This window comes from Pogona vitticeps, chromosome 1 (genome assembly GCF_051106095.1).
Source record: "Pogona vitticeps strain Pit_001003342236 chromosome 1, PviZW2.1, whole genome shotgun sequence".
In the NCBI taxonomy this organism is placed as follows: domain Eukaryota; kingdom Metazoa; phylum Chordata; class Lepidosauria; order Squamata; family Agamidae; genus Pogona; species Pogona vitticeps.
Genome location: NC_135783.1, coordinates 44223006 through 44249051, shown reverse-complemented (window position 1 = coordinate 44249051; position 26046 = coordinate 44223006). Strand labels below are relative to the sequence as shown.

The 26046-nt window shown below is 40.6% G+C and overlaps 2 protein-coding genes across 2 annotated transcripts in view; one reads left to right on the top strand and one right to left on the bottom strand.

Annotated features, from left to right (window-relative positions):
• LOC144586395 (uncharacterized) overlaps positions 1-26046 on the bottom strand; it is a 593808-nt gene that overhangs the window by 511139 nt on the left and 56623 nt on the right. The gene's annotated exons all lie outside the window — the stretch shown is intronic.
• DAAM2 (dishevelled associated activator of morphogenesis 2) overlaps positions 19044-26046 on the top strand; it is a 276268-nt gene continuing 269265 nt past the window's right edge. Inside the window, exon 1 of the mRNA XM_020785056.3 lies at positions 19044-19168. The gene's annotated coding sequence lies outside the window, so the exon portion shown is untranslated. The remainder of the gene's footprint in view (positions 19169-26046) is intronic.

The following is a 26046-nucleotide window of genomic DNA, read 5'->3' as shown; positions in this document are numbered from 1 at the left end:
AACCTTGACATCTGACCGTTCAGCCTGGAGGCAGGCGGTGCATCACAGCCTCTCCCAATTTGAAGAGGCCCTTGTCCAGCAGGCCGAGGCAAAGAGACAGTCCCAGAAGCAGCAAAATCAGGGAGCTTGACAGGGTACAGATTGTATTTCTCTTCAGTGTGGAAGGGATTGTCACTCTCGAATTGGCCTTTTCAGCCACACTAGATGCTGTTCCAAGTCCTCGATACCAAGAACGTTACCGTAGTCTCTCGAGACTGAAGGATGCCTAAGATGTTTGTGTATGTTCATCCACACACTCTCATCCATATATGTGCTCTACCCTATTATTCACACTTACATCCTTCACTTTTTCCAATGAGTTCATATGTCTCTGTATATATTGCATAAATAACACAACTTATTGTCTCTTAGATGAACCAGTGCGAAGATACTATTTCTTCCTTCTTTACATCTGTGTGGTTAGGAATCTGAGGGTTGTTCCCAGCCATTCCCTCCCTCCCTACTAGTCCTCCTTGATAGAAAATGCAGTGCCTTTCAGAAGGTTTGAACTAAAACTCTTATCAAACCCATCCATCCCAGTAATGGGAGCTGCATTCCAAAATATAAAGGCACAAGGATGCAAAAGCATGGGGAGTAACTTGTAGAATTCTGTGAAGCCAACAATCTGATTGCTGAAAATACATGTTTCAGGCAATGAACCAGATGACTGTACATGTGAACATCACCAGATGGCCAATGTAGAAATCAGATGCACTACAAAATTGAAAGTAGTAGATGGAAAAGCTGCATTCTGTCTGCCAAGAAGCAGATTGTGATACTGACTAGGAATTGTTAATATAATATACATAATATATAGTCAGGCTAAAAACGCGAAAAAATCATAGTGCCAAAATATAATGTAAACATTTCTAATGAATTTAATGTCCATCTAAAGAACAGATTTACATTCCTAAACTCAGTTGACTGTGAACCAGAAGAAATGTAGATTGAAACCAAAGATATTATCCGGAAAGAATACAAAAAGACAATTCCATTAGTCAAAAGAAAAGCCCCCTAGATGGATGATGGAAGAAAAGCCTTAAATTGTTAAAGACAGGCAAAAAGCCAAAGTAAAAAGTGGCAGAAATAGGGTCAGAATCTTGAATGTAACTTTTCAGTGACTATCACAAAGAGCATTATTGCAATAGTCAGTGCAAACAAATAGAAGAGAACAAGAAAAGAAATGCAAGAGATCTCTTCTATAAGATCCAGGAAACATGGAATAGGGATGCTGAAAGACCAAGAGGATAGCATATTGTCTGACCAGGATAAAACAAAGAGAAGGTGAAAACAATCTATTGAAATATACAGAAGAAAATTAAGGATGACAGATTTCTTTGAAGAAAAATCCTCTCATGAAGAAAATATCATCCAGTACAAGGATATGTTACTGGACCAGGGTCAAGATCATACACACTGTTGTTTTTCTGTTTACTGTGAACAGATGTGAATGCTGGACAATGAAGAAAGCAGATAGAAACAAAACTGATTCATTTACAGTATGGTGCTGGAGGAGAGCTTTGCAGATACCTTGGACTGCCAGAAGGACAAACAAATGTGTCTTAGCTCAAATCAAGTCTAAGCTTTCTTGGAAGCAAAAGTGATGAAACCGAGACTCATACTTTTGGTACATCATAAGAAGACAAAGATGGAGAAGCTCTATACAGTCAGCAAAAACAAGACCTGGAGCTAATTGTGGCTCTGATCATCAGCTTCTCATAGCAAAATTCAAGCTTAAACTAAACCGACCAGATAGGCGGGATATAAATAAAATAAATAAGAGAGTAGGAAAAAAACACTGGGCTAGTCAGGTATAATTAAACCAAATCCCTTATGAATACACAGTGGAAGTAAAGAACAGATTTAAGGAACTAGATTTGGTGGACAGAGTGCCTGAAGAACTTTGGATAGAGGCTCGCAACATTGTAGAGGAGGCAGCAACAAAAACCATCCCAAAGAGAAGGAAATGCAAAAAAGCAAAGTGGCTGTCCAACAAGGCCTTAGAAATAGCAGAGAAGAGAAGGGAAACAAAATGTAAGGGAGATAGGGAAAGTTACAGAAAATTGAATGCAGACTTCCAAAGAATAGCAAGGAGAGACAAGAGGGCCTTCTTAAATGAACAATGCAAAGAAATAGAGGAAAATAACAGAAACAGAAAAACCAGAGATCTGTTCAGGAAAATTGGAGATATTAGAGGAACATTTTATGCAAAGATGGACATGATAAAGGACAAAAATGGGAGGTACCTAACATGGATATCCCGGACAACCCAGATAATGTAGTTGCTGACCTTGAGCCAGACATCCTGGAGAGTGAAGTCAAGTGGGCCTTAGAAAGCATGGCTAACCACAAGGCCAGTGGAGGTGATGGCATTCCCTTTGAACTATTTAAAATCTTAAAAGATGATGCTGTTAAGGTGCTACATTCAATATGCCAGCAAGTTTGGAAAACTCAACAGTGGCCAGAGGACTGGAAAAGATCAGTCTACATCCCAATCCCAAAGAAGGGCAGTGCCAAAGAATGCTCCAACTACCGTACAATTGCACTCATTTCACACGCTAGCAAGGTTGTGAAGGCAAGAGGAGAAGGGGACGACAGAGGATGAGATGGTTGGACAGTGTCATGAAAGATACCAATATGAATTTGACACAACTCCAGGAGGCAGTGGAAGATAGGAGGGCCTGGTGTGCTCTGGTCCATGGGGTCACGAAGAGTCGGACATGACTAAACGACTAAACGATGAGGAAGAAGACAAGTCTTGTTGGAAAAGGCAGTAATGCTAGGAAAAGACAGCAGGAAAAGAGATAGACCAAATATAAGATAGAATTTATCCATAAAGGAGGCCACCACCTTGATTTTGTAAGAGCTATGCAGGACTGTTAATAGTAGTACATTTTGGAGGTTCCGTCTTTATAGGATCACCATAAATCAGAGGTGACTTGATGGCACACATCAGCAACATAGTCTGAAGTTATCAAATCCACCATCTACATTGTTACAGATACTTATGTTATTAGTATTACCTCAAGATGTCCAGTATCCTGTTGACCAAATAATGCCAGGCAGGGGAAATTACTGTTAGTTGAAGAGCTTCTGCTTTCATCTCAGGGCTTCACTGATTTGCTGGCAATTAATCATTGCTGGTGAGTTGGGTAATCCCACAGACTGAAACAGGAGCTCCTTAATTACTGGCAACCTCCTTCTTTTCTTTAAGTAGGTGTAATTTACTTAACAAGATTTTGACCAGATTTAGCATCCTTTCTCCAACAAGATAGTGCTTATTTCTCGTTGAATTAGTTTCAAATCAGAGTAGCAGTAAGACACTCTTTTATTCCTCTAGTTGTGATGTTGCTATGAATTAAGTAATTTTAAAATGTGAGCCTGACCGTGCTCAATATGGTTTTTTATAAAAACAAATTAGCACCCTGTTGTTTTTATTTCACCTTTGCTGTAACATATTTGGAATAAACATAGTCATAAACCATGGAATGATGATGTGGGAAAAGGGAGAGAAGACAAATGTTAACTCGGTTCTTCATAACTTGAAGAAATAACCATAAATGTTTCTGTTGCTCCAGTAGGATTAACTGCTGGATATCTGAGCAGTTCATTAACTGATTGGAATCTTGGTTTGTTAAGGATCTTGTTATTTTACTAGCATGTAGCTCCCTTATTGTTGTTGTTAAATCTTATTTCTAAGGCAATTTGTAGGAAGACAGAAAAGTCAGTTGTCCCACTCTTAGAAAACAATAATTGTATTCCTCACCATCACATACAATCACTTCATGTAATTAGTTGGATAGTTTTAGTATCGAAGGTATGCTATGTTCTTGTAGATCTAACGAACGAAAACCTGGTCAGAAAGTGGCAAATAACCCAAAGGCCAATTTTATTCTAAATGTTCTTGAACAGGAGGAGAAAAACCTACCTGCTGAATTTCAATAAGAACAGCTATTCCTAGACTTACCATGTGTCTTGCTTGTCACGTAGGTCTTAACAATGAGGCTTTCAGAAAAAAAGAGTTGGTAGTCCTAATTAAGTATCACAGGTAGAGATAAATCCGTAGGCATTGAAAGCCATATATTTAAACATTTAGTGGATGAATTTGACAGTTCGTTGCATGTTTAGATTTTGACAATTTCATTTTTTCTATCAAATTATTGTACATATTTGAAAGCCAAGCAACAGCTGTTATTATTACTGAAATATGTCTATGATAATAATGTTTAACATATACAGTATCCATAAAACACTCAAGTAAAAAATGGCAACATATAAATGTTCTGAGAATTTTTAAACAAATGACTTTAAATAAGTGCTGCAGAGCCTAAGGTGTCAGGTAAGTCACTTATTTTAAAAAGCAACAACAACAAGAAAAATACTTTTTTTACAGAGCTGCATCTGCTGCTTTTCCTTTGAATCAAACAGATTTCTAGATGCCATGTAGTGCAGTAGATCATTATCATCTAGAAAGATGGTCTGAAGCTCAGGTTTTGTTCTTTCATCTTTCTCAGATTTCCAGGATGTGGTGACAAAAACACACTCAAGTGCATAGTCAAGGTTTCCAAATAACCGCTACTGACCATCTAAATCCACTTACAGATTAGCTGCTATAGAGGGAGAAAACTATTAGTCAATTTTTTTCACTTTTGATTTTATTCAAACCTATTTAGGACAAAACGTGTGGATGTTGCTAAATTAATGTATATTAATTACACACACTATGACTTTTGCAGTATGAAATCCTCTTGCTTAGCATAGTAGATCGCAACTTGAATCAATGGAATGTAGAGAGGAGTTGTCTCACCAAATCCCCACTGATTCAATGGACCTACTCTAGTTGTGACCTATTGCTAAGCAACAGGATTTCAACCTATATGTAATATGTGTAAATATTGTGATATTTTCTTAAAACAAGGTTTGTTGGGTTTTTTTAAAAAAATGTTCTTTATTTGCGAACTGATAGCCATTAACTAAGATATGTGGGACATTCCCCTGAATACGAACATTTATAATAAACCAGACCCTTAAATACTGTACAGGATTGTACATCCGAGTACTTATAATTCCACAGATTTTGTTTCTGGTAAACAGCAGATTAATCACTAGGAATTACTCATCATTTAGAATAAGTTAACTACCTACCCTCATTTAAAAAAATCTTTTACAAGTTTTTTTTAATTCTGTCTTTCATCATCATGAAATGCCATTTTAATTGTCTTTTAATGTACTTTTCATATTTTATCCTGATTCATTCCAGACAAATCTGCATGCACAAATCTGAATGTGTCACACCATAGATTTATATGGTTTGATATAATATTCCTGTTAAGATTCATAATTCTACACATGGCATAAATTACATCATTCTTTCTCCAATGGATATAAAACTATTTAATGAAGACTGGTTTGGAGGCTTATTGTCTTTGTGTCCAACTCCCAATCTTACTCAGATTGCTTTTTCCTGGGCTTCTTGCCATATTCTCCTTTTCCTATCCTGTTGATGTTATATGGAGTCAAAATGTTAATACATCTACAGTTCATAAAGGAATCAAATAAACTGTTGTGTTCACTGGATATTAATGGGCAATAAACGCAAGCATGAGCCAGCAGGAGGCAAAGGAATAAACACATTTGAGCCGGAAAAAAATTCCCAGGGAAATAATTTAGAGGTTTGTCAAACAATTTTTCCTTCATGAAGGAGTGATGATTTCCCAAAGAAGCTTTGTATATTCTGGCATGGCAACTTTTTTACATAACAGTTTTTAGATTTCTTAAGTTTTAACTTACAGTGTAAAGTAACTCTGAATATTATAACGTATTCAGTCTTATCACACTTCCATTTGAATTTGAATTTTATTTATTTATGTTGCACAATCGCTCTGCTACAAATACAGAATTTTACTGAGGGTCCAGATGACAATATCTTCCATTGCAAACACTAAACTTACTCTCCCCCACTTTTTTTGTACTGTAAAAACTATTCATTGAGAAGAAAAAATGCAGTAAGTGCACAATGCCTTTAACTGGCAACACTAGGCATTTTCTGTTGCATAGAACACCTTTTGTACTCTTGAAGCATATTCACAAAGGGTGAGTGGCATGTCCTGTCTATTCAGTGGGGTCATTCAGTGCAATTGATATAGGATGATTTTGGTCTAAAATTATGAATTTCTTTTAATATATAATTAATCATATATTATTTTATATGTATCATTGTTTAATGGTTTTTAAAACGTCTTGTAAGTGAATATTTATTCTATTTATTTATTTTATTAGACTTATCTGCTGCCCATCCAGAACATCTCTACTTATATACCGCCCATCTAGAACATATTCTGCTAATAATAATCATGTGGTGTCAAGTTAGTTCTGACTTATAGTGACCCTTTTCACCGTTTTCTAAATAGAGATTAGTGAGAAGTTATTTACTGTTCCCTTCTTCTGGGGAGGGGGCAACCTGGGACTATGCAGTTTGCCCAAGGCTACACAGGCTAGCTTTTCTTCCAGAAGAGATAGTGGGGAAGTGAACCCATATTTGGAAAAGGCTAACCAGTACGGGCAAAAATGTAGTTTAGAAAACTAGCCAAGAATGGGATATGAAACATAAGACTGCGTTAAATTATCTCATTCTTCAGAACAACTGTTTGATGATTGACTGGATTATAGAATAGGATTTCAGAGTAAAGAAAACTTACCTACTCAGTGTACATATAAAACCAACAAGAAATTTTATTCACAAGGTGCTGATTAGTTGTCTGTGCCTGTTGAAGGTGATTAAATGCCTTATCCATATCACTGTTTCTTCCAAATACTAGCATCTCACTGTCACTGTTTTAATTACTGTAGTGCTCTAAAGACTGATTCACACATCTGTGTACATTATGTAATACCTCAAAATTCAATGGTATTTTACATGTATAGCTGAGGGCCTCCACTGAGTAAAACTGTCATCTGGATCATATTCAGTGGTATGAACTCTTTTGGGTTTCTATTTGAATTGTGAATGATGTTTCAGATTTCTACAGCCATACTTGTACAGACATCCCTTCATTAGTTGCATTTCCCCCCCTGTCTTTCCTTCAACAAGCTCAAATGAATATAAAATTCTCCTCACCACAACTTTCTCCTCACAACAATTCTGTGAAGTAGGTCAGGCTGAGAGAGGTTTTCATGACTCCACAGGAACCTAGAATTTCAAAAATCCCATTAGAAGGGATAGAACCAGCAACGATGGAGCGTCTGACTGAAGACATGAAGCCCTGGAAACCTAACCATGCTGGCATCTGACACTGCAGTTGGTCCCTCAGTTTTTGACAAGTCAAACTGAGGGGAAAATGCATGGATAACATAGAGAACATTGGAATGCGGAGATTCAGAAACAGAGTGTGTATTCTGTGTTAAAATCAAAGATGGAAACTTCTGTCAAAATTGTTACAGCAGAAGCAACTGTACTGTTGATTGTTTTGTTCTACATTACTTAATGTAGGTTAAGAAAATTACATGTACCACTATGTCTGTCTCAAAGCTTACAGTCTGTATTTAACTGTAGCCTTTACTTCTAGCAAATAGTTTCCACTTTTTCTGGTTTCACAAGAAAAAATGGGGGGGGGGGAGAGTGTAATATCTGTTCCCAAATAATTGAGAATCCAATTCTTTAAAATTCACAGTTTTATAGGAATTCTGTTCAATTCTTACTTTTTATTATTATTAACAAACAACATAAAATTTCAAATGTATAAGTAACATAATTATGATGCACTCAATTTTTTAGTATTGTGTCAATGTTTTAAATGGTATTTGTGAAAGATTCAAACATCATCAAGAACAGACTATAAAGTAAAGCAAAATGCTAAAAGTAAAACTATAAGAGGGTTAAGAAAACTCACTGGTGTTTGATTTATGTGATCTTTGGGTAAATAACTACCCTAAGTGGTACAAAAAGGTTTAATGGGAAGAACAGCAGTTTAAGAGGAAATTATCCTGGCATAACTGTCAAGAGGATGGGAAACTTTGAAGAGATGCTCTATCTGTCTCTAGCAGGCCATCTACCTTGGTCCCATGAGGCACACCCTGGGACCTCATAGATACCCTGGCAGCAGGGAGAGCCCAGGTGAGAGTGAGAAGGTACTACTTTTAATTGTGCAAATGCACACCTGGACGGTACCAAAACCTGGGCATCCAGACTCAGAGACCAATCCAGGAGCACCTCCAAGTTGTGCACCTGTGTTTTCAGAGGGAGTGTAACCCCATCCAGCACAGAATGCATCCCTGTTCATTGATCTGCCTTTTGACTCTCCAGGAGCACTTCTGTCTTGTCTGGATTAAGTTTCAATGTATTCATCATAATCCAGTTTTATTACTGACACCAGACACTGATGTAAAGTTGAAACAGTTTCCTCAGATTTAGATGGCAAGGAGAGATAGAGATGAGTGTCATCTGCATACTGGTGACACCAAACCCTAAAACTCCGGACAATCTCTTCCAGCAGTTTCATGTAGATGTCAAATAACATAGGAGAAAAAACAGAACCATGAGGGACCATGCAGGCGAGCAGTCAGGATGACAAACAGGAATCCCCAAGCACCATCTTCTGAGATCTCTCCTCCAGGAAAGAGAGGAACCACTATAAAACAGTGCTTCCAAATCCCATCCCAAAGAAAAGGGCCAGAACCCTGAAAGACCATGCAGGCCATTTGTGATAATTTTTTAAATAGAGATCCAGTAATGCAGGGACAATGTCATGGACCTGGTGATGGAGCACCTTAGAATATCTCCTACACAGTAGTCAACCCCAATTTTACAGTTATGCCTCGCAAGATGAAAATAATTCGTTCCACGAGTTGTTTCGTATTGCAAAAATTTCATCTTGCGAAGCGTGGTTTCCCATAGGAATGCACTGAAATTTAATTAATGTGTTCCTATTCGTCTTGCAAAACATGGACATAGAAAAATTTGTCTTGTGAGTCACCAAAAAAAATTGCAAAACACTTTCATCTTGTGAGGTTTTCATTGCATGAGGTATTCGTCTTGCGAGGCATTGTATTTGAATACAAAATGAGTTGGGGAGCCTCTGCATACTCCTAACGCAAACCTTAAATTACATGATCCATCATACTTAACAAAGTAACACTGAAACTCAGAAAGCTGTGAGTACAAGTTCTGTGTAGTTATTTACCCAAAGATTACATAAATCTTTATAGATAAATTGAGAAGACATTTGAATTGTATAAATTGAGAAGACATTTGAATTGTAGAGAAGCATCATTATATTATGATACATATAATGGAAGGCAAGTAAATTTCCTGCAGATTCTATTATTTACAATGCAATTCTGTGTCTGACTAAGTCCTATGGAGTTCAGTAGAACTGATTTAGAGGACAGCAGCCTCATGTAATTCACAGTATTGCAAGTGTTTTCTTATCCATCCACCATTTTGAATTACGTGAATACACTTATGTCATTCCAGAGCTGGCCCTCAAAGCAGCAACTTTTTGAATGAGAGAGCCAGCCGTGCTCCAGTCTTGTTCTTTTGCTTACTGTCTGGCCATCTGAGGGGGAAAGGAAACAGGAAGAGAAACAGCATGGAAAGTTCAGAAGACAGATTGCTACCATGGGGGAGGCACAGAATTGGGAAAGGAATTACTCTCCATAGCATTCTGAACTGCTGCTGACAGCTGAAGCTGATTATTGTATGGCAAGAAGCTTTTCCATCATGGCTGGGAGACATCACGTCCCCAGATTATTGTTTTATTCAGGAAAGTGCCAGGATACCACCAGCAGCCTTCTGTCCTGCCAAAAAATGTTCCTAAATCCAGCCACTTCTCTCTTTTCAACAGCAGTGGGGCTTGCTTTTCCCCTTGTCTGCTAACTGCAACAATTTCCCCACACTCTGCTTGCCATTTGCCTCAACTGCTGGTACGTCCTCAGTAGGTATATCCTGCTGAACCTCTCAACCTCAGTTGATTTAGGGTCAAGCTAAAGGATATGTTTACACATATTTAGAAACAGTACTCCCTCAACAGAAGAAAACCATTTGTTTCTTGCCCCTGTATCTTGCATTTAGTTGTGTTCTCTAATTAGTCATTGGAAGGCAAACAGGAGCTTACAAATCTGATTGCTGGGGTTTACAAACCTCTCTTTGGGCTTCTTCTGTTATGCAGCAAGAAACTCATATTTATCAGTGTTTGAACTTTCAGGAGTACGTGTTGAAGAGTGAAACCCTCTTCCTGAAAATTGTTATGTATATAGAAAAGGTATCTTCAAACCTACCCCCTTCTCTTTTCCTCTGCTCTGTATAAGATAGTTATCATCAATGTTATATTTTTTTAAATGCCCAATAAGTGCCCCTGTCAATACTTTCTGTAATGACTTCCCTCTGGCTTCTTGGTCAGCATCCCACGTCCAACCGTGACCGCTGTAATTTCCCCTGAACCTCTGCTCCATGGATCTGAAAAAGTGAATTGCAATCCCTGAAAGTTTGTGATACTGTAGATTTAACAATTTAGGTATCTGGCTGTAGAACCAGAGGTTGGCAGTTCAATTCTCCACTGTGCCTCCTGTGAGTAGGACCAGCCTGTGGAGCCTTGGGCAAGCTGTACAGTCTTAGAATGCCCCCAGAAGAAGGGAATGGTAAACCACTTCTAAATATTTTCTGTCTAGAAAACCTTGGAAAAGGTCACCATAAAGCAGAATTGACTTGACAGCTTGTTGTTACTATTAAAGGTGTCACACAACAAGTTGCTTTTTATTTGTTATCTATCTCCCAGCTATCTCATTTCCTCATTCCTGTCTCTGTGACAGTGCATTCCTTATCCTTAGGATGAGTTAGTCTCCCTCCTTCCCTTAAATTGCTTTGCTTTACTCTCTAACACAGAGAGTTTTGGGAAAACGTTCTCCAAGCCATGTTGATTTCTCCCATACAGCCTTCTGAGTCTCTTGATGTTATACCTAGACCTAAAGTACCAGTTCCTGATAATTCCCATGCCTTCATCTCTCAAAAGGACATTAGGATCATCACTACTTGGCTGACACAATTTCTTGCCTTCCGTAAGAAATGTGTTGTTTAATATGTATGAAGATATAGCAATAGCCTCAACACCTGCGTGCAAAGAAAAAATATTTTCAGAAGTACAGTATTTTGGGATATTTAGACTCTGAGTCGAAGCTGGTAGGCTTCCAAACTGGATGACACACAACAGTAAGTTATGTAGCTAGACCAAGATATCTATCATCTGGAGTTTTTTGCTTCAAGGTATAAATTGACCTGGCAAGGGGACTTAACGGGCTTTCTACCTCCATCACCACCATGCATCACTTGTAAATTTTCCACTCAAAGCTCTCCAGGTGCATTATGTTTTCTATTCTGTCTGCTTTGCATTGCCAGGTATTTAACTGCTGCTGCAGGCAGCATACCAGACAAGGGATATCTACTACGGTATGACTGTCATGTTGGCTGTAGGTTTTGTGGCTTCATTTCCTTTTTAGGAAGTGGACATAACACAACCGATTCTTATTGTTAGTCATGTATATCCTCATCAGAATAAATTTTTGAACTGTAAAATTCTCTTGTGACAGAACAATTGGGATTTGGCAGTTTACACAGCCGTTTCCATCTGTTTCAATGTACTCATTGAAATATTCAATATTCTTCGTAGACACCATTTTTGGTGCATTTTCTTTAATGAACTTGTTATCCACTGATGTTTGTGTTAATGAATCTTTAGTTGAAACCACCTGCCTACCTCCACTCTAATCCGCTGCCTTCAGGCTTTCAGACTGATTCATTTTCTCTACTGTGTTTCAGGGCAATGAGCCCCCCATAATTTTTTTAATTAACAAAGGTAATATATCGTTAGAGCAATAGGAGCCTTCTCTACTGCTCCTCTTTTTCCTTCTTTCTTTTACTCACTCATTGCCTTTTCTTTATTTCCCTGCATACCTCTCCCTCTCAGTTCTTGGCTTTCATTTTTCTTTTCCCTTTTGCACAGCATCGGGAGGAGTAGGTTTTAAAACAGCAGGGTTCAAAGAGAGAGAGAGGAGACATTCTATGCCCTTTCTTTAAAATTCAAAGTAGGAAATGTCCCTTTCTTTCCCACAAGAGGAGGGAGGCTGTTTCCTTCTGAGCAATGTATTCATTACATTGCTACTAGCAGCTACTAGCAATTTACCAATATCCCTTTTAAAAATAACAAATAACGGGTACAAGCGCAGCAGCCATGAAAACCTGACCCCTTAAAAAGGAAATAAATCATGCTGAAATGATAAGGAATGAAGCAATACATCATCAGTGCAATTAAAAACCACCCTCCTAGCAAGGAGGAAATAAACAGATTGCCGGGGCAAATGAATCAATGTTAACCATGCATCCTGTGAATGGAAAATAAATTAACAGCCAAAATGATATAACTGGGCTTCTTTTGGCAGCCCTCAGCCAAGGCTTTAAATAAATCAACATACTGGATGCTACACCAATACTAATCTTCAAGTTCAGAAGACCTTCCACTGAAAAAGGAAAGACCATTAGCCAATGGTCTAATTTTGTCTGAAGCAGAATCAGCAAGGATTGGCAACTTGTAACAAATAAAAGATCGCAGAGAAATGTTCTGTGTAGACATGTCATCTGATGAAGCGTGAGCTGGCTGCAATTACATGGTTGCTGCAGCCTCATGGTGCAGTGGTTAAACTGCTGTACTGCAGCCAAAACTGTGCTCACGACCTGGGGTTCAATCCCAGGTAGGCGGCTCAAGGTTGACTCAGCCTTCTATCCTTCCGAGGTCGGTAAAATGAGTACCCAGCTCGCGGAGGGGGGGGGGGACAATGTGTAGCCTGCATAATTAACTTGTAAACCGCTCAGAGAGTGCTTGAAGCACTATGGGGCGGTATATAAGCAGCACGCTTTGCTTTGCTTTGCTTGCTGCTTGCAAGAAGGGAACAACTCTGTTCAGTATCCACCCCGTTTTCCCCATCAGTAACAATGAGGTCATCAATTTAACTTGTGGATCAGACTTTAGTAACCTCATAGTTAGTTGAAGCTGGTGCCTTCTTTGCATTGGAGAATTGCCACCATGAATTAAATCTGGTCATCTCCACTGTGCTCTGCAGATAATTGGTGCATGTCCTCTTGGTTTATCAGGAGGTAATAATTAATCTGATCCTGGGTATCCTACATGCATTTTGCAGCAGTCATCAGCATCTGGTCTCTAAAGTCCCAAAGCAGGGATAACAAACTGGGGAACAAAATGTACATATAATCTGCAGGAGTTCACTCCTACAATAGAAAGACAAAGCATTCCCATTATTTATGGTGTGTAATGCACTGTATTAGTGCTTGTTTCCTTTAATACTTCAAAGGTATAGAAATATCTAAGATGTAGATATTTCTACATCTTGATGATGTCTGTTTTTATAGAACTAGTTCTGAGGATTCCTTGTGTTCAGCTGGCTTATAAATACTGTATTGAGAATGTTCCATTTTAGTGTTATGCCCCAGAAAAAGAAAGGAAGGTCCCTTTCTGGAGACCAGTATTTTAAGTACAACCACAACTTGAAAACTATATTTATGCCTTCCTTTTATTCACAGATAGTCTCCTCCGCAGGCAAAAATCAGACTCAGATCTGATTGGCTTATACAGGATTGCTGTCCTTGGAATACGTCCTTTGTCACAACAATGGCTGTCTACAGCCAACTCAAGAGATATGTTTAGATACTGTGATACCCTTCTTTGATTTGGCTGTGGGCTGGCTCATATATTAAGCTGTTTGGGAGATATAAAGCCAACTCTGTACTGACTGCATCTATCAAGAAAAGCCAGGCAGAGTGCAAATTATGTGGCTTCTTTCCCCATCAACAGCCAATATCTGATTGCTAGCCCCACCTAAGAATAGACTGATTCAGAATCAGACGCTGAATGGCAAATCAAGAGTGATGCAAGTCCCATTGATCCACTGTGTTTACTCCAGTTGGAACTAAGAATTGGACACTGGCCAGTGTTATTTGGTCCGAAAAGGCCAGGAAAGAAATTTCTAATTTGCCCAGACCGCATGTGTCATTGGAACAAATGATACCAAAGCTGCTTCTGCATTGTTGAACAGTTCCATACCAATCAAGATTGTAGATGCCATCAGCAACTGAAACAAACATATAAGAGTGTAAGGGGGATGCCTCAGCCATCACTGGAAAGCTGTGTGCCTTGTCCCTGTGCACCCCAGAGGACTATCCTCAGACCTGGCAGTAGGATAAACCAAAGCCGCAGAAGGTGGGAGAAGATCCTTGGACAGAAGCAAAGGGAAGAAACACCAATTGCAGGGAGAAGACACAGATACAGCTGGGTGGTGGAGGGAAGAGAGAGAAGTAGGGTTTTTTTGTTTTGTTTTGTTTTTTGTTTTAGTCAGAAGATGACTGGAGGCATGCAAAGAGCAGCCTCAACTCTTCCTCATCCAAGACCTGTTGATGGGAGGGTTGCTCAGGTTTGCCCCAGGAAGGGGCCATAGAGGTCCCTTCTATGGCCACTCTAGGGCCATCTTTCTTCTACCATGGCTACAACAATGGCAGCTAGACTGCATTGGGAAACCAATGCTAACCCAGAAAGGATGCTGAATGTGTCAGGAGTGAGAAGAATTGCAACAGCTTGAAATTACTGACCCTCACTGAGGGACATCAGGTTGCTGGTGCAAGCCCAGAGAGGTCAGCCCCAGCCCGACTATGAATATTGGACAGAGAGGGGCTAATGCAAGCTCCCATTCAGACAGAAGAGTGGGGAGAATAAGAGGTCACAGGAACTGCTGGAACTCAAGGATAGCTCTGAGCTCACACAGGACTGGGACACACATACTACTGCTAAATCCAGTGTCTCCGCCCCAATGAAGTCTGGTTCGACCTTCGGAGTCTCTGGAATTCATGGAGCCTACGTTGGAGGAAGCACTCCTTGCCTCCTTTCTCCTTGATGGGGGTGACAGAATACACACACAGGCATTTATCTTTAATTCTTGTGGAAGTATTTATACACCACTTTCCCATCCTTAATGGATTCCTTGACATGGCGAACAAGTAACATAAACACAGTATCAATGAATCAACCTAAGCACTAAAGGCATGGATACCACAAAAGCAATAATAAATCTATGAAAAAGATATCTCATTTTTAGACAGTGCACTACTGAAATACAAGACTATTCAGTATTGCTTCTGAGTTATCTGATGGCTGAAAGCATAAAGTGAGGAAGAAACCCAAGTTTCCAGGGCAAAGAGTGGCAAAGTCTCTGTGCCTGTCTGTCAAATGTACTTCAAATCAGGGCCTGTTCTAAGTGGCCAAACTGTGCCATCCAGTTTGTTCAAAAGAAGGCAATCCCATACGTATCCCAATCACACAGAGCTTCAAAGATCAAAGCCAAAACATTGCATTGAACCAAACCTTGAATCCATGAAAATGGTAAACTATTTGTGTCATAAGATCAAAGATTTGGTCTCTTATCACACTAGTCTATAATTATATTTTTGATCAACAGAATTTTCTGCATACTTTCCCAAGGAAGACCATTGAAGAACAGGCCGCAGAAAACTAATCACAGTATATGTCGATACATTTAAGTGGCAGCTCTGTCTTCTGTAGGAAAGGGAGAGATTTCATTTCCTGTCAGTGAACAGCCCAGAAGAGCAAAGAAGGTGACAACCTGTTCTTTAATCATGGCCATTTATTAAAATATAAATTGAATGTCTCAGATAATAAATAATTTTATCCTGAATCTTGATGACAGCAAATTGGCAAAACTAATTCTCCTGTATGGAGAATTAGTGAAGGGGAAACACCTCAGAGAGAGACCACAGCTGCATACAAGGATATCTGCAAGTGGGATCTGAAGGCCTTAGGAATGAACCTCAACAGATGGGAAACCTTGACATCTGAGCGTTCGGCCTGGAGGCAGGTGGTGCATCATAGCCTCTCCCTATTTGAAGAGACACTTGTTCAGCAGGCCGACGCAAAGAGGCAGTCCTGAAACCAGCAAAATCAGGGAGCTGGACAGGGGACAGATTGGAAGGGACTGTCACTCTCAAATTGGCCTTCTCAGCCACACTAGACACTGTTCCAAGACCTCTACTATAGTCTCTCGAGACTGAAGGATGCCTAATCTAATCTAAATGCTCACCTCAGACTATCTGTGGGCAATTACACGGGCTTGACTGCAGAAGAGGCCTAAGAGCCTGACCTCATTGGCATATACAGCAGTTATGGCATATGGTTCCCTGATAGCACTGTCTGGCGCAGAAAAAAAGACCTTGTCCACACATATTTCTACTTCAGATGATCCATCCTTTCTCTTTAAGAGTTGGCCCATATCTTTCTGGTACAGGGCATTCAATCTTTTTTGGGATGATTCATTGTGATGCAAAGTAGCTCTGTGTTCTGCCTCCAGGGAGGGGTACTGAGAGCTGGAAGAGACTGCATGGAAGATAAGGATCTTGTAAGAACCAGCTGGATTGCACTGAATTTCATAGCATGGACAGGGGTCAAAGCTATTCTTATGAAGCAAGGATATACATAATTCTGAACCACTGTAGAAATTATCTCTTTCTAAACCCTGTTTATATATAAGAGGGAGAGATTATAGCCTATTATTCTTATGTTGTTATTTTTAGCCCCACCTACTCTAAACTTTCAAAGTGGGTAATTGCTACTCCTTCAGTTGCACTGTTTCATAGCAGGATGTTGGAATCCAGTCCATTTAAAATTATGGATACTTTAGTTAACTTTTGCCATATTTGGGTTCTGTTACCAGACAGGTGAAATTTCATGTATGTGTGAGAAACCAAGAGCTTCTTCATGCATATAAGATTTTTCGTACTGCAACATAACAAAAACACGAGAGTTGGAGCTCAGTCAGTACAATACTATGTTTGATGTGAATTGTTATTGGAGGGCAAAGCAGTTAGCCAGAAAATCACAAGGGCTAGAAAGACATTATAGACAGTCTGCTTATATATAAACAGGGTTTGGAAAGAGATAATTTCTACAGTCTGCAATTAGAGCAAAAAGTGCATTAACGTTGCAGAAAGTGATTGAGACAGTCTTCTCAGGTTTGCGAGATCAGACTTCAAAGGAATCCTGTGCTTATGTCTTGAAGACCAATCACCAAAGAAAGCAAGGTAATGTGCATAACCCCAGAGGGGACAGAGGTTCCTCCTGTGACTCCCAAATGCTCATATTAAAGAATTTCCATCTCCAATTCGAGGACTAATTCTAATCTCTATTTCTGGTAAAGTATGCTGTGGAAAGAAACAGTTATTGCCTACTACATTTGTTGCCACAGTTGTTGGAGGCCAGAGGCACCTGCATCTAAAGCAACAAGAAAACACTTTGAAGGAAATGGCTTTCAACTCTCATTGCGTCTCAGCAAGTTATGTGTGCTTTCATTCTTGCAGTGTTCTTGTGGAGGTAAGAGGAAGAGAAGAGGAACCCTGCCTTTTTCCATGTCAAGTTGAGCTGAGATTCATTGCTATCTGAATAATAAACTGTTGGAGGAACAGGGCAGGTGCGTTTCTTTCAGGCACTTTATTAAGGGAAATAACTTTACAGGGCTGTTATGAGGAAGAGGTTCCAGAACAGAGAATGATTGGAATTCTTCTCTCTGTCCTCAAGCATATTTCCAAATCTGAAATGTTTATAGTGTTTACGTCACTGTGCATACACAGAGAATTTTCAGGCCAGGACTCTCACAGAACCAAGAGTTCTGCTCTGCAACCAGACAAGTTTGTGAACAGCCAGCCAAACTATTTCTGTCTTTTACATGCATTGTGTATTAATACTGTGGTATGTACTGTGAAATGGCTTCTGGCTTCTAGAGACAGTAATAAGTATGCGAGATTTTCAAAAAGTAGCTTACCATGGCTCGCCCCTTCCTCATGGGTTTTCGTAGCTGAGTGAGGATTTGAACCCAGGCCTCCTACATTCCAGTCTTACATTCTGTCCATTACACCACACTGTGTCTCTCCACATTAGTATAACTATTTGGGTGTTTTCCTGAGCAAAGTAGAAGCCTCCAAGAGTTTCCTAACACTAAAAAGGAAAGATTCACAATTAACAAAATTCTAGGGAAGCATCAGGATCAAAACTAATTAATTTGCGAAGTCACAACAGTTCAGCAACACAGGCTACTTTGTCTTCCGAACTGGTGAAGCTGGGGAACCTGGACTTGCTTGTAAGCTCAGGGACAGACTTTTTGGAAGCAGTACAAATTTGGCTGTACTGTATATGAGGACATCACAATGAAGTGGATTTAATCATTTTCATTTAACCCTAACCCTGACCTTCAGAAGCAACACCGGGGTATTCCAGCAGCACAGGGTGTGGCGTGTTAAAGACACCCCTTTTTGTGAACATCAACAGACCCCAACGTGAGCAGCAGCTGCACATGACAGATGGTGGAGGCACTAAATCCTTTTTATTAGTAGGGCCCAATCCACCTCCGGGGAGGTATTCACAGAATCCAGAAGAAAAAAAAAGCAGGAGCTCCCTACTGCAATCCGAACAGCGTTTGGAAAAGTTACTTTTGCAGAGGACAAGTCCTCGAATCCGGGAACTGCACGTGCTAAGGGCATTTTGAGCTCGGACACCTCGTCAGAGTAACGTTTCCAAGCAGGGAAGTATCCCAACCTGCTCCTTCCTAAAGCCTTTTCTCACCTAACAACCTGATAATCGTACTAGCGACCTGCCGTCAAGTCAATGCCGAGTACAGACGACAACCCCCCCCCCAAGGCCCCGCAGGAAACCCTACCTAGGGGGAACCTCTAGTTGCAAATAAAGATCGGGTGAGGGCTGCCTGACGCCACGGCCTCTCGGAAGAGGGAGGCCGGCCCGAAAGTGAAATCGGCCCCAGAGCCGGGCTGGGGGCAGCGGGGAGAAGGCAGCAGCGCGGCTGGGCGCGGGGACTGCGGGGCTGGCCGGCCGGCCGGTTGACCGGCTGCGGGGGAGGGAGGGAGGGAGGAGGAGGAGGCAGGGCGGTGGCAAGGCGCCACTGGCAGCGGGGCGGAGGGTGGGTGGGACGAAGGCGGGCGTCCTGAGCCGGGCTGGCGCAGCAGCTCTTCTCCTCCCTGCCCGGAGGGAGGGGGAAAGAGGGGGAAACGGCCAAGGTAAGTGCGCGTCTCTCTCTCCGAGGGTGCGAGACTCGTGTGGGAGAGGGGAGGGGCTCGGCTTGGGACCCGGGTGAGGAGAGCCTGGCAAATGGGCGCCCAGAAGCTGACAGCGAGCAGCCTCCCCGGGTTGCTGCGTACTTGGGCGTGCATGTCTGAGGGAGAGCAAGAGAGAGAGAGAGATGCAGGGGAGACGGTGCCAAGGCGACGCCTAAATGACGGGGCTCATGTCGCCCCTGTTTGGGCATACAGCCTCCCCTGGGCGCTGCCAACAGGGGCAAGGCTCATACTAGGGCGGCTTGCCCTTCCCCAGCCCGCCACAGGAAGGGCTCGTCCGGGGCTGGGCGCAGCCGCGGCTTCTTCCCCGAACGTGCCCGCCGCCAAGCAGAGGAGCCCAACGCGACTCCGGCGCTTAGCTGCGACGCGCGGACCGTCTCGTGGTCCCCTCTTTTGGCGCCCTCGCAGAGCCCTCTCTGAGGTGAAAGGCCGGCTCCTGGTGTCCTAGCAATGGGCCCGGGAAGTTTGTCTTGTGCCAGGCTCCGAAAGCTGCGGGCGGCGGGCCTGGAGAGAGTCTACGCGCCTTGGTTTCATTTATTTATTTATTTTTAATTTTTTTTAAACAAAGTTGCCCAAACTTCTTAGCCCTCTGGGTCTCTTTCCCGATCATCTTGTGTCTTTGGGGTTTTCTGAGCTGCTTGAGAATTTTAACCGGTTTTCTCTGAGGAAAGCAAGTGAGGAAGAACCGTCAGGAAATAATTGGGAAGCGCGGATGTCCTTTTGCCCAAATAAATTAAGAGATTAAGGATTTAGAGTTTAAAAGGGCAAAGTTAGCTCAGTGAAGTAACATGATTTTTCTGCTTCTCTGCTTTCTGTAGAGTATTTAAGGCACTGTTCAGTTCAATTTTATTTCCATAAGGCATACCAGAAGTGCAACAATATAAAATGATTCGTAACAGAGCTCCATATCACCATGTGCAAGAAGCCCCCATGAGTTGTGTTACAGTGCTCATATTAGAACACAGGTGATTTAAGACAAATGTAGTAAGTAGTTAATAAAATAATGACATAAACAAGACTGTTAAGAAAAGAGAATCCTGCTGTTTGTCACGTCTCCCTGACACAGGAGGGCAACTCACAGCCCTTTAAATTGGATTAATCTTTCCATTCCTGTGGCAAGTGAGATTAAAAGCAAGACAATAATGGAGGTATTATAGGCTGATTAATTCTTAGAAAGGAAGAACAAATATATGCTTATTACATTGTCAATGTAGTCATGGGAAGGAGAACAACATCAGGGAATGTGATTTATATATAGGAGGACATGGACAGTTCTTCTACAGGTGAAATAGCTTTGATGATTTTCATTATTTCAGTGAAATATTTTCAATATTTTATGGATGGAGTTCTTTATCTTTTGCTTCTTCCCCACACAATTCTCTCCTTTCTGTGGCATCTGATGTTCCATAATCTTAGGTTGTCTGAAGTGACTACTTGATGTACAAAACCAACACATGAGCCAGCTAAAAAAGGAAAGAATGGAGTTAGAAAATGGATTTTTTTTTAAAAAGGACACATTCTTTCAGGGGTCAGCAATGCTGGTCATAGTACTCCACATACTGACAAACAAAAAGGGTGTCTGATGCTTCTATTACCCTGCAAGCTTTCAAATATTTTGTTTTACAAGTGTGGGTATCAGCTGCCAAAAGCATGAGACCAGGATTGGATGGAAGTTCTTCTCGCCTGGAAGAAATAGTTGCTTCTACAGGATTTATGCAAGTGATTGTAAGTGAAGGAGTTGCTGTAATCTCCTTCTATGCTAGCATGGGTGGTGTGCAACCCAATGCCTAATGAATTTGGCTGAGGCTTTAATGGACAGATGTCAAAGGGCTAATTTCAGATAACTTGCCATGTGAGCTTGCATGTGCTGAACGTATGTGTGTGTGTGTGTGTGTGTGTGTGTGTGTGTGTGTGTGTGTGTGTGTGTGTGTGTGTGAGAGAGAGAGAGAGAGAGAGAGAGAGAGAGAGAGAGAGAGAGAGAGAGATTGTTCTTGTGCACTGCGGTCCAAACATGTTGCTTAGCACTATATAAATACTTTGAATTTACACAACAGTATGGCACAACAAACCCTACAATTAGTATGCTAGTCTCACTGATGTCAGAGAACTGTGCTGGGCTGGTTGGTATCTCAAAGAGAAATCTTCCTAACCTGGGATGCAACATGGTTAAATGCCAACTGTGTATTTACCAAAAAAAAAAAAAAAAAAAAAGCCATCCAATATTTTTGTGTTGCTTTTTTGTTCTGCTTTTTGACGCCATCAAAATACATGGTTTCAGTTTTGGGACTGAGTGGGAGACTTCTCATTGAACAATGGCGTGGAAATACATTGGTACCCTAATATATAATGAATTAACAAAGATGTAAAACCAGAGGGTTAGTTACTGTATAATAAAATTCTGAAAAGTGAGTTGGTGTGGCCAGGGACAGCAGAAGAAACAGAGAGGGAGTATGCACACACAGAACTTCAGCACTGTTACTTTTTGGGGCAGAGATTCCAGAGTGCTCATCTGGCTAGGAGATTTTGGGAGTTTTACTGAAAAAAAGTAACTTTCCCAACTTACTCATGTGCAAAGAATGAGTATGTAATGGAAGAACCACTGGGCTCAGCCTTGGCCATAAACTAGAAGATCATGGTGTTTAGCCTTAGCTCAAATGAGATTGTACTGCAAGAACACAAGAAGACTATCAGGTGCAATATTTCTTTCTTTATTTGATTTATATACCACTCCTTTAGTGTTCTCTCACCTACACAAGAACAGAGAATTACTTAGATTGTATTACAAACACATTTTGTAAGAATGTTTCCTCGCTGAATTGATGCTTTCCCACAACCTTTGTGCTGGCAGCACAAAGATCACATCTTTGCAACAGTGCTGTTCACCAGTTTGAGTAAACTGGAAGGAACTCACAAGGGACACAAAGCACTGAAACATTGTCTCATTTTCAACAAATTTCAAAAATGAGAAATAGCAAATCACGTTTCAACTGCATCAGAAATATATTTATTTATTTTATTTGTATACTGCCCATCTGACTGATGGTCACTGTGGGTGGTTCATAACAATGACAATAACATTAAAAACATAATGTAATCAAAACACAGTTAAATTTAATTTAAATTAAACTAATGCAATAGATATTTAAAAGAAGATTAAGGTATGTCCCGCCACAAGAAATTTGTAGTGTATAGACTGTCAGTATAGTTTAATCATTTGGTCTTGTTGGCAGTTACTGCAGATGTTCAGAAATCCTATAATGTGATTATTTATATAGTGATGAAATTTCTATCAAATATTTCTTGTATGGTTGGGGCATGTTTGAATTGCCCTCTGCAATTCAAACATGCAGATTAGGTGTGCTGTGATCCTCTGCCCATATGTGAGCCCATAAATTATGGAACAACCAGTAGTATATTGTAAGATTTTAAAGAACTGATACTCATTGCATTGGTTCCCACAAGCTCACCTCCATGTTTGAGAGTCTGAAAATTGAGCTTTTGAGAGTCTAAAAATGGAGGCAGCCATGTTGATTCATTTCAATGAAAGAGTTGTAACAATTCTGGTCTCCACCAAGCATGGATCTTTTGTAAAGCTCATGGTTCTTCATTGCCATCCCAATTAAGGCTCACTCATGATGGTGGGCCTGGTATGCTCTGGTCCATGGGGTCACGAAGAGTCGGACACAACGACTAAGCAACAACACCATGATATATGCTGCATTACAAATAGGGATCGTTCCCAATAGTATATTGTTGTGGAAATTCCTGCCCTCTGTTTTGAGGGTTGTGCCTAAGTTCAGAGGGACTGAGGAAGTATGTGACTGTAGGAGATCCTGTCAAGTCAAAACAAAACAGAACAAAACAAAACAAAACAAAAATCCCAGGAATATGCAACTGTTATTGTGCTCTACATGGTATCAACTACAGATGGACATTCTTTTATTTTATTTGGTGCCATCTCTAGCTGGGTTATTTTGGGATATTTGGTCTCAAAGAGCAACACTTCATATCTCTTAGTGTAAAGGATGATGCAACACCTGCCATGTAGACATTCATGAGAGAGGATTTTTCTGTGGTCAGCCCACTGTTATAGAGTCCCTGATTTTTAATTATGAGTGATGCTGGCAGCATAAGAGATAGTAAAATTCTGTTTTTAATCAGTCTATGAGAGATTTTGCAAACTTTCTGTAAATATGCAAATTTTAAAAAGAATATTGTAACTGTTGCCTCTTTGCATGACATATTAAAATTGAATGGGTTTGTTTGATTGAATGCGTGTGCTGATTATTTTTAATCTGTCAGCCAATCCTTTTGGGCTTCCTCCGTGTACTAGGTACAGAAAAAGAAACTATGCCAGTTAAAAACAGAAACATTTCACTCAATCAGTGTGGGACAGAATAGGAAAGGCGTTCCCTGGAGGTGATATTATTTGAAGCAGGCATGTGGGGAGTCTTGAAGAATCCTCAGCTGGCTACTACACGGTGTCAAGATAGCCTACTTGGATCAATGTGGGGAATGAAATTATAGCTGTAAATTCTATTTTTGGACAAGTTGAATGTAAATATTTTCCCAATGTGTAAACACACTTCCCAATATATGACCCTAATATTTACATGCCCTTGATGGGTCCATGCATTGGTTATAATATTATAATCCCCTGCTGGATCAAGACTCCTCCGCAGAAGCAACCACTGGTGCTTATTTATGTGGTAACATCAGTCTTTAAGTGGAGAATGAAGATTTCTGTGGTTACAGTATTCTTTATTGTCAATGTAGCACCTGTTTGTTTTATGGAGCTGTTTGTCCTCAAACACGTTACCAGTGTTGAAGTTTTTGAAATAGCTTCCTTGTGTATCACTCAGTCTTGCAGAGGCAGTTAAATCACTTAATAACACTTGTGTACTCATTTTTGCTGGTACCACACCTGGAGACCATTTTGCCCAGAGCATTTCTGAAGCATAGCTATTATAATAAGGGGTAAGATATTTCCCACAAAAACAATTGACTCATGCTAGGCAACACAGAGTATAGCTGTCTCATTTCTAATCTTGTTATTGTTTAAGTAGCGAGTGAGATCCTGCTGGATTTGCATGGCCTCAGTTCTTCCAGATGTGCCAAAACGCTATTGATCTGCTGACCATGATTACTGGATGACTTCCAGAGTGTTCCAGAAAAATGTAAAGTCATTTCAGGGCAGCTACATATTCAAGTTGTTGATTATTAGGAGGACAAGTATGAACTGTTGTTCTCAGACCTTGCATTGGTGTGAGTTCTGAAACCTAGGTCACTACTATGGAGAGATGACCCATCAAAACTAGAACAACATGTTCCCAAACTGCAAACTCAGAAAACAACAACAATGCCAGAGTGTCTTTTTCTTTAAATCACATGAGATACTTCATGTGGTTGTAATATGTTTTCCATCATATTTCTAAAATGAATATATCTGCTTAAATTGCCTCTTTCATTGATATCCTTGAATCCAGTTCTTGTAAGTTAATTATTTTAGAGTTCACATAATATCTATTTTCCTGTATCTAATTTTCCTTTTACTCATTCTTAAGGGCATTAGAACTGAAGTATCCACAGGGGATTGATGCCCCCCCCCACCAGTTGCTGAAAACTGCAGATCATAGCAAACTCTCTAGTGGCCAAGGTCCCAAAGCAACTCGAGCCTTTGGGCAGCCCCTTGCTTGAACTGTCTTCCTTATCCTGTGGCTGGTTATTTGCTAGGCACCCCTTCAGTACATCTGCCAGCCGACCTGCATTTCCTTCATCTTTCTCTAATTCTGAGAGGCAAAAGGACTCTGAGAGCAAGGCCAGGACTGAGGTGAAGGGAGGGAAGGTCTGGAGGCAGCTCAAATCCCTAAGACCAAATACCTTCTGCGGGTGCTGCTGAAGGATGTTCCTGGTTCCCTCTTCTCCAAGTTGCTACCATTACACCTCTCACCCTAAAACTATTGTTCCTACAGCTGGATGCCATTCCCAACACAGCTCCTCCATGACAGGCACTCCCAATAGCAGCGAGTGAGAGAGCCAGGCAGCCTTGCTTCCTCCCTCTCACTTCCGCACCCACTTCTGTAAAGAAACAAGCACTGGGCACCAAACCCAGGACACCCTAATCTACCTTCTCTTCTCCCTCCCTCCTAATATAAGACCCAGATGAGGGAAAGCACCACTGACTGGCCCACTCCAGTGGCAGTTCTGGTAATACTTCTCAGAAACACTTATTTCTGTTTCATTTTTAAATTCCATATTTCATGCAATCAATAAGTGAAACTGGGGGTAATGATTCCATGGATATGGCAGTCCTACTGCATATTACCATTCATTGTAACCTTGTATGGTAGGTTAGAGTGAGAGGGTAACTGATTTAATTAACACAGCAACTTTCATGTCTGTGCAGAGTTTTCAAACCTGGCGGTCCAGCTACAGATCTAATACTCTAATTATGCCAAACTGGCTGGCTCCATCTCCATTCTGATGCCACTGGCTAAAGTTAAATTGCTTCTGGTTTCTAGTACCTTGTGGGATCTGAACAACTGCAAATACCACTTTGGAATATTTCAATTTTTATAATCTGAAAAGCAAAGAAAAGTCCTAGTGGATCGGGACAAAGGCTTATGTAGTGCAACATCTTTTTTTTTTTTTTTTTTTTTTTTGGAGTGGTCAACTAGATGACTCTAGGAAGACCACAAGCAAGATTTGAATACAAATAGTCTCTTGTTCTGTTGTTTTTCACCACCATCTCATATTCAGTAACATAATCCATCTGATACTATACTGTCATGTGTAGTAGTCTTTGATAATCTTCTCTTTCC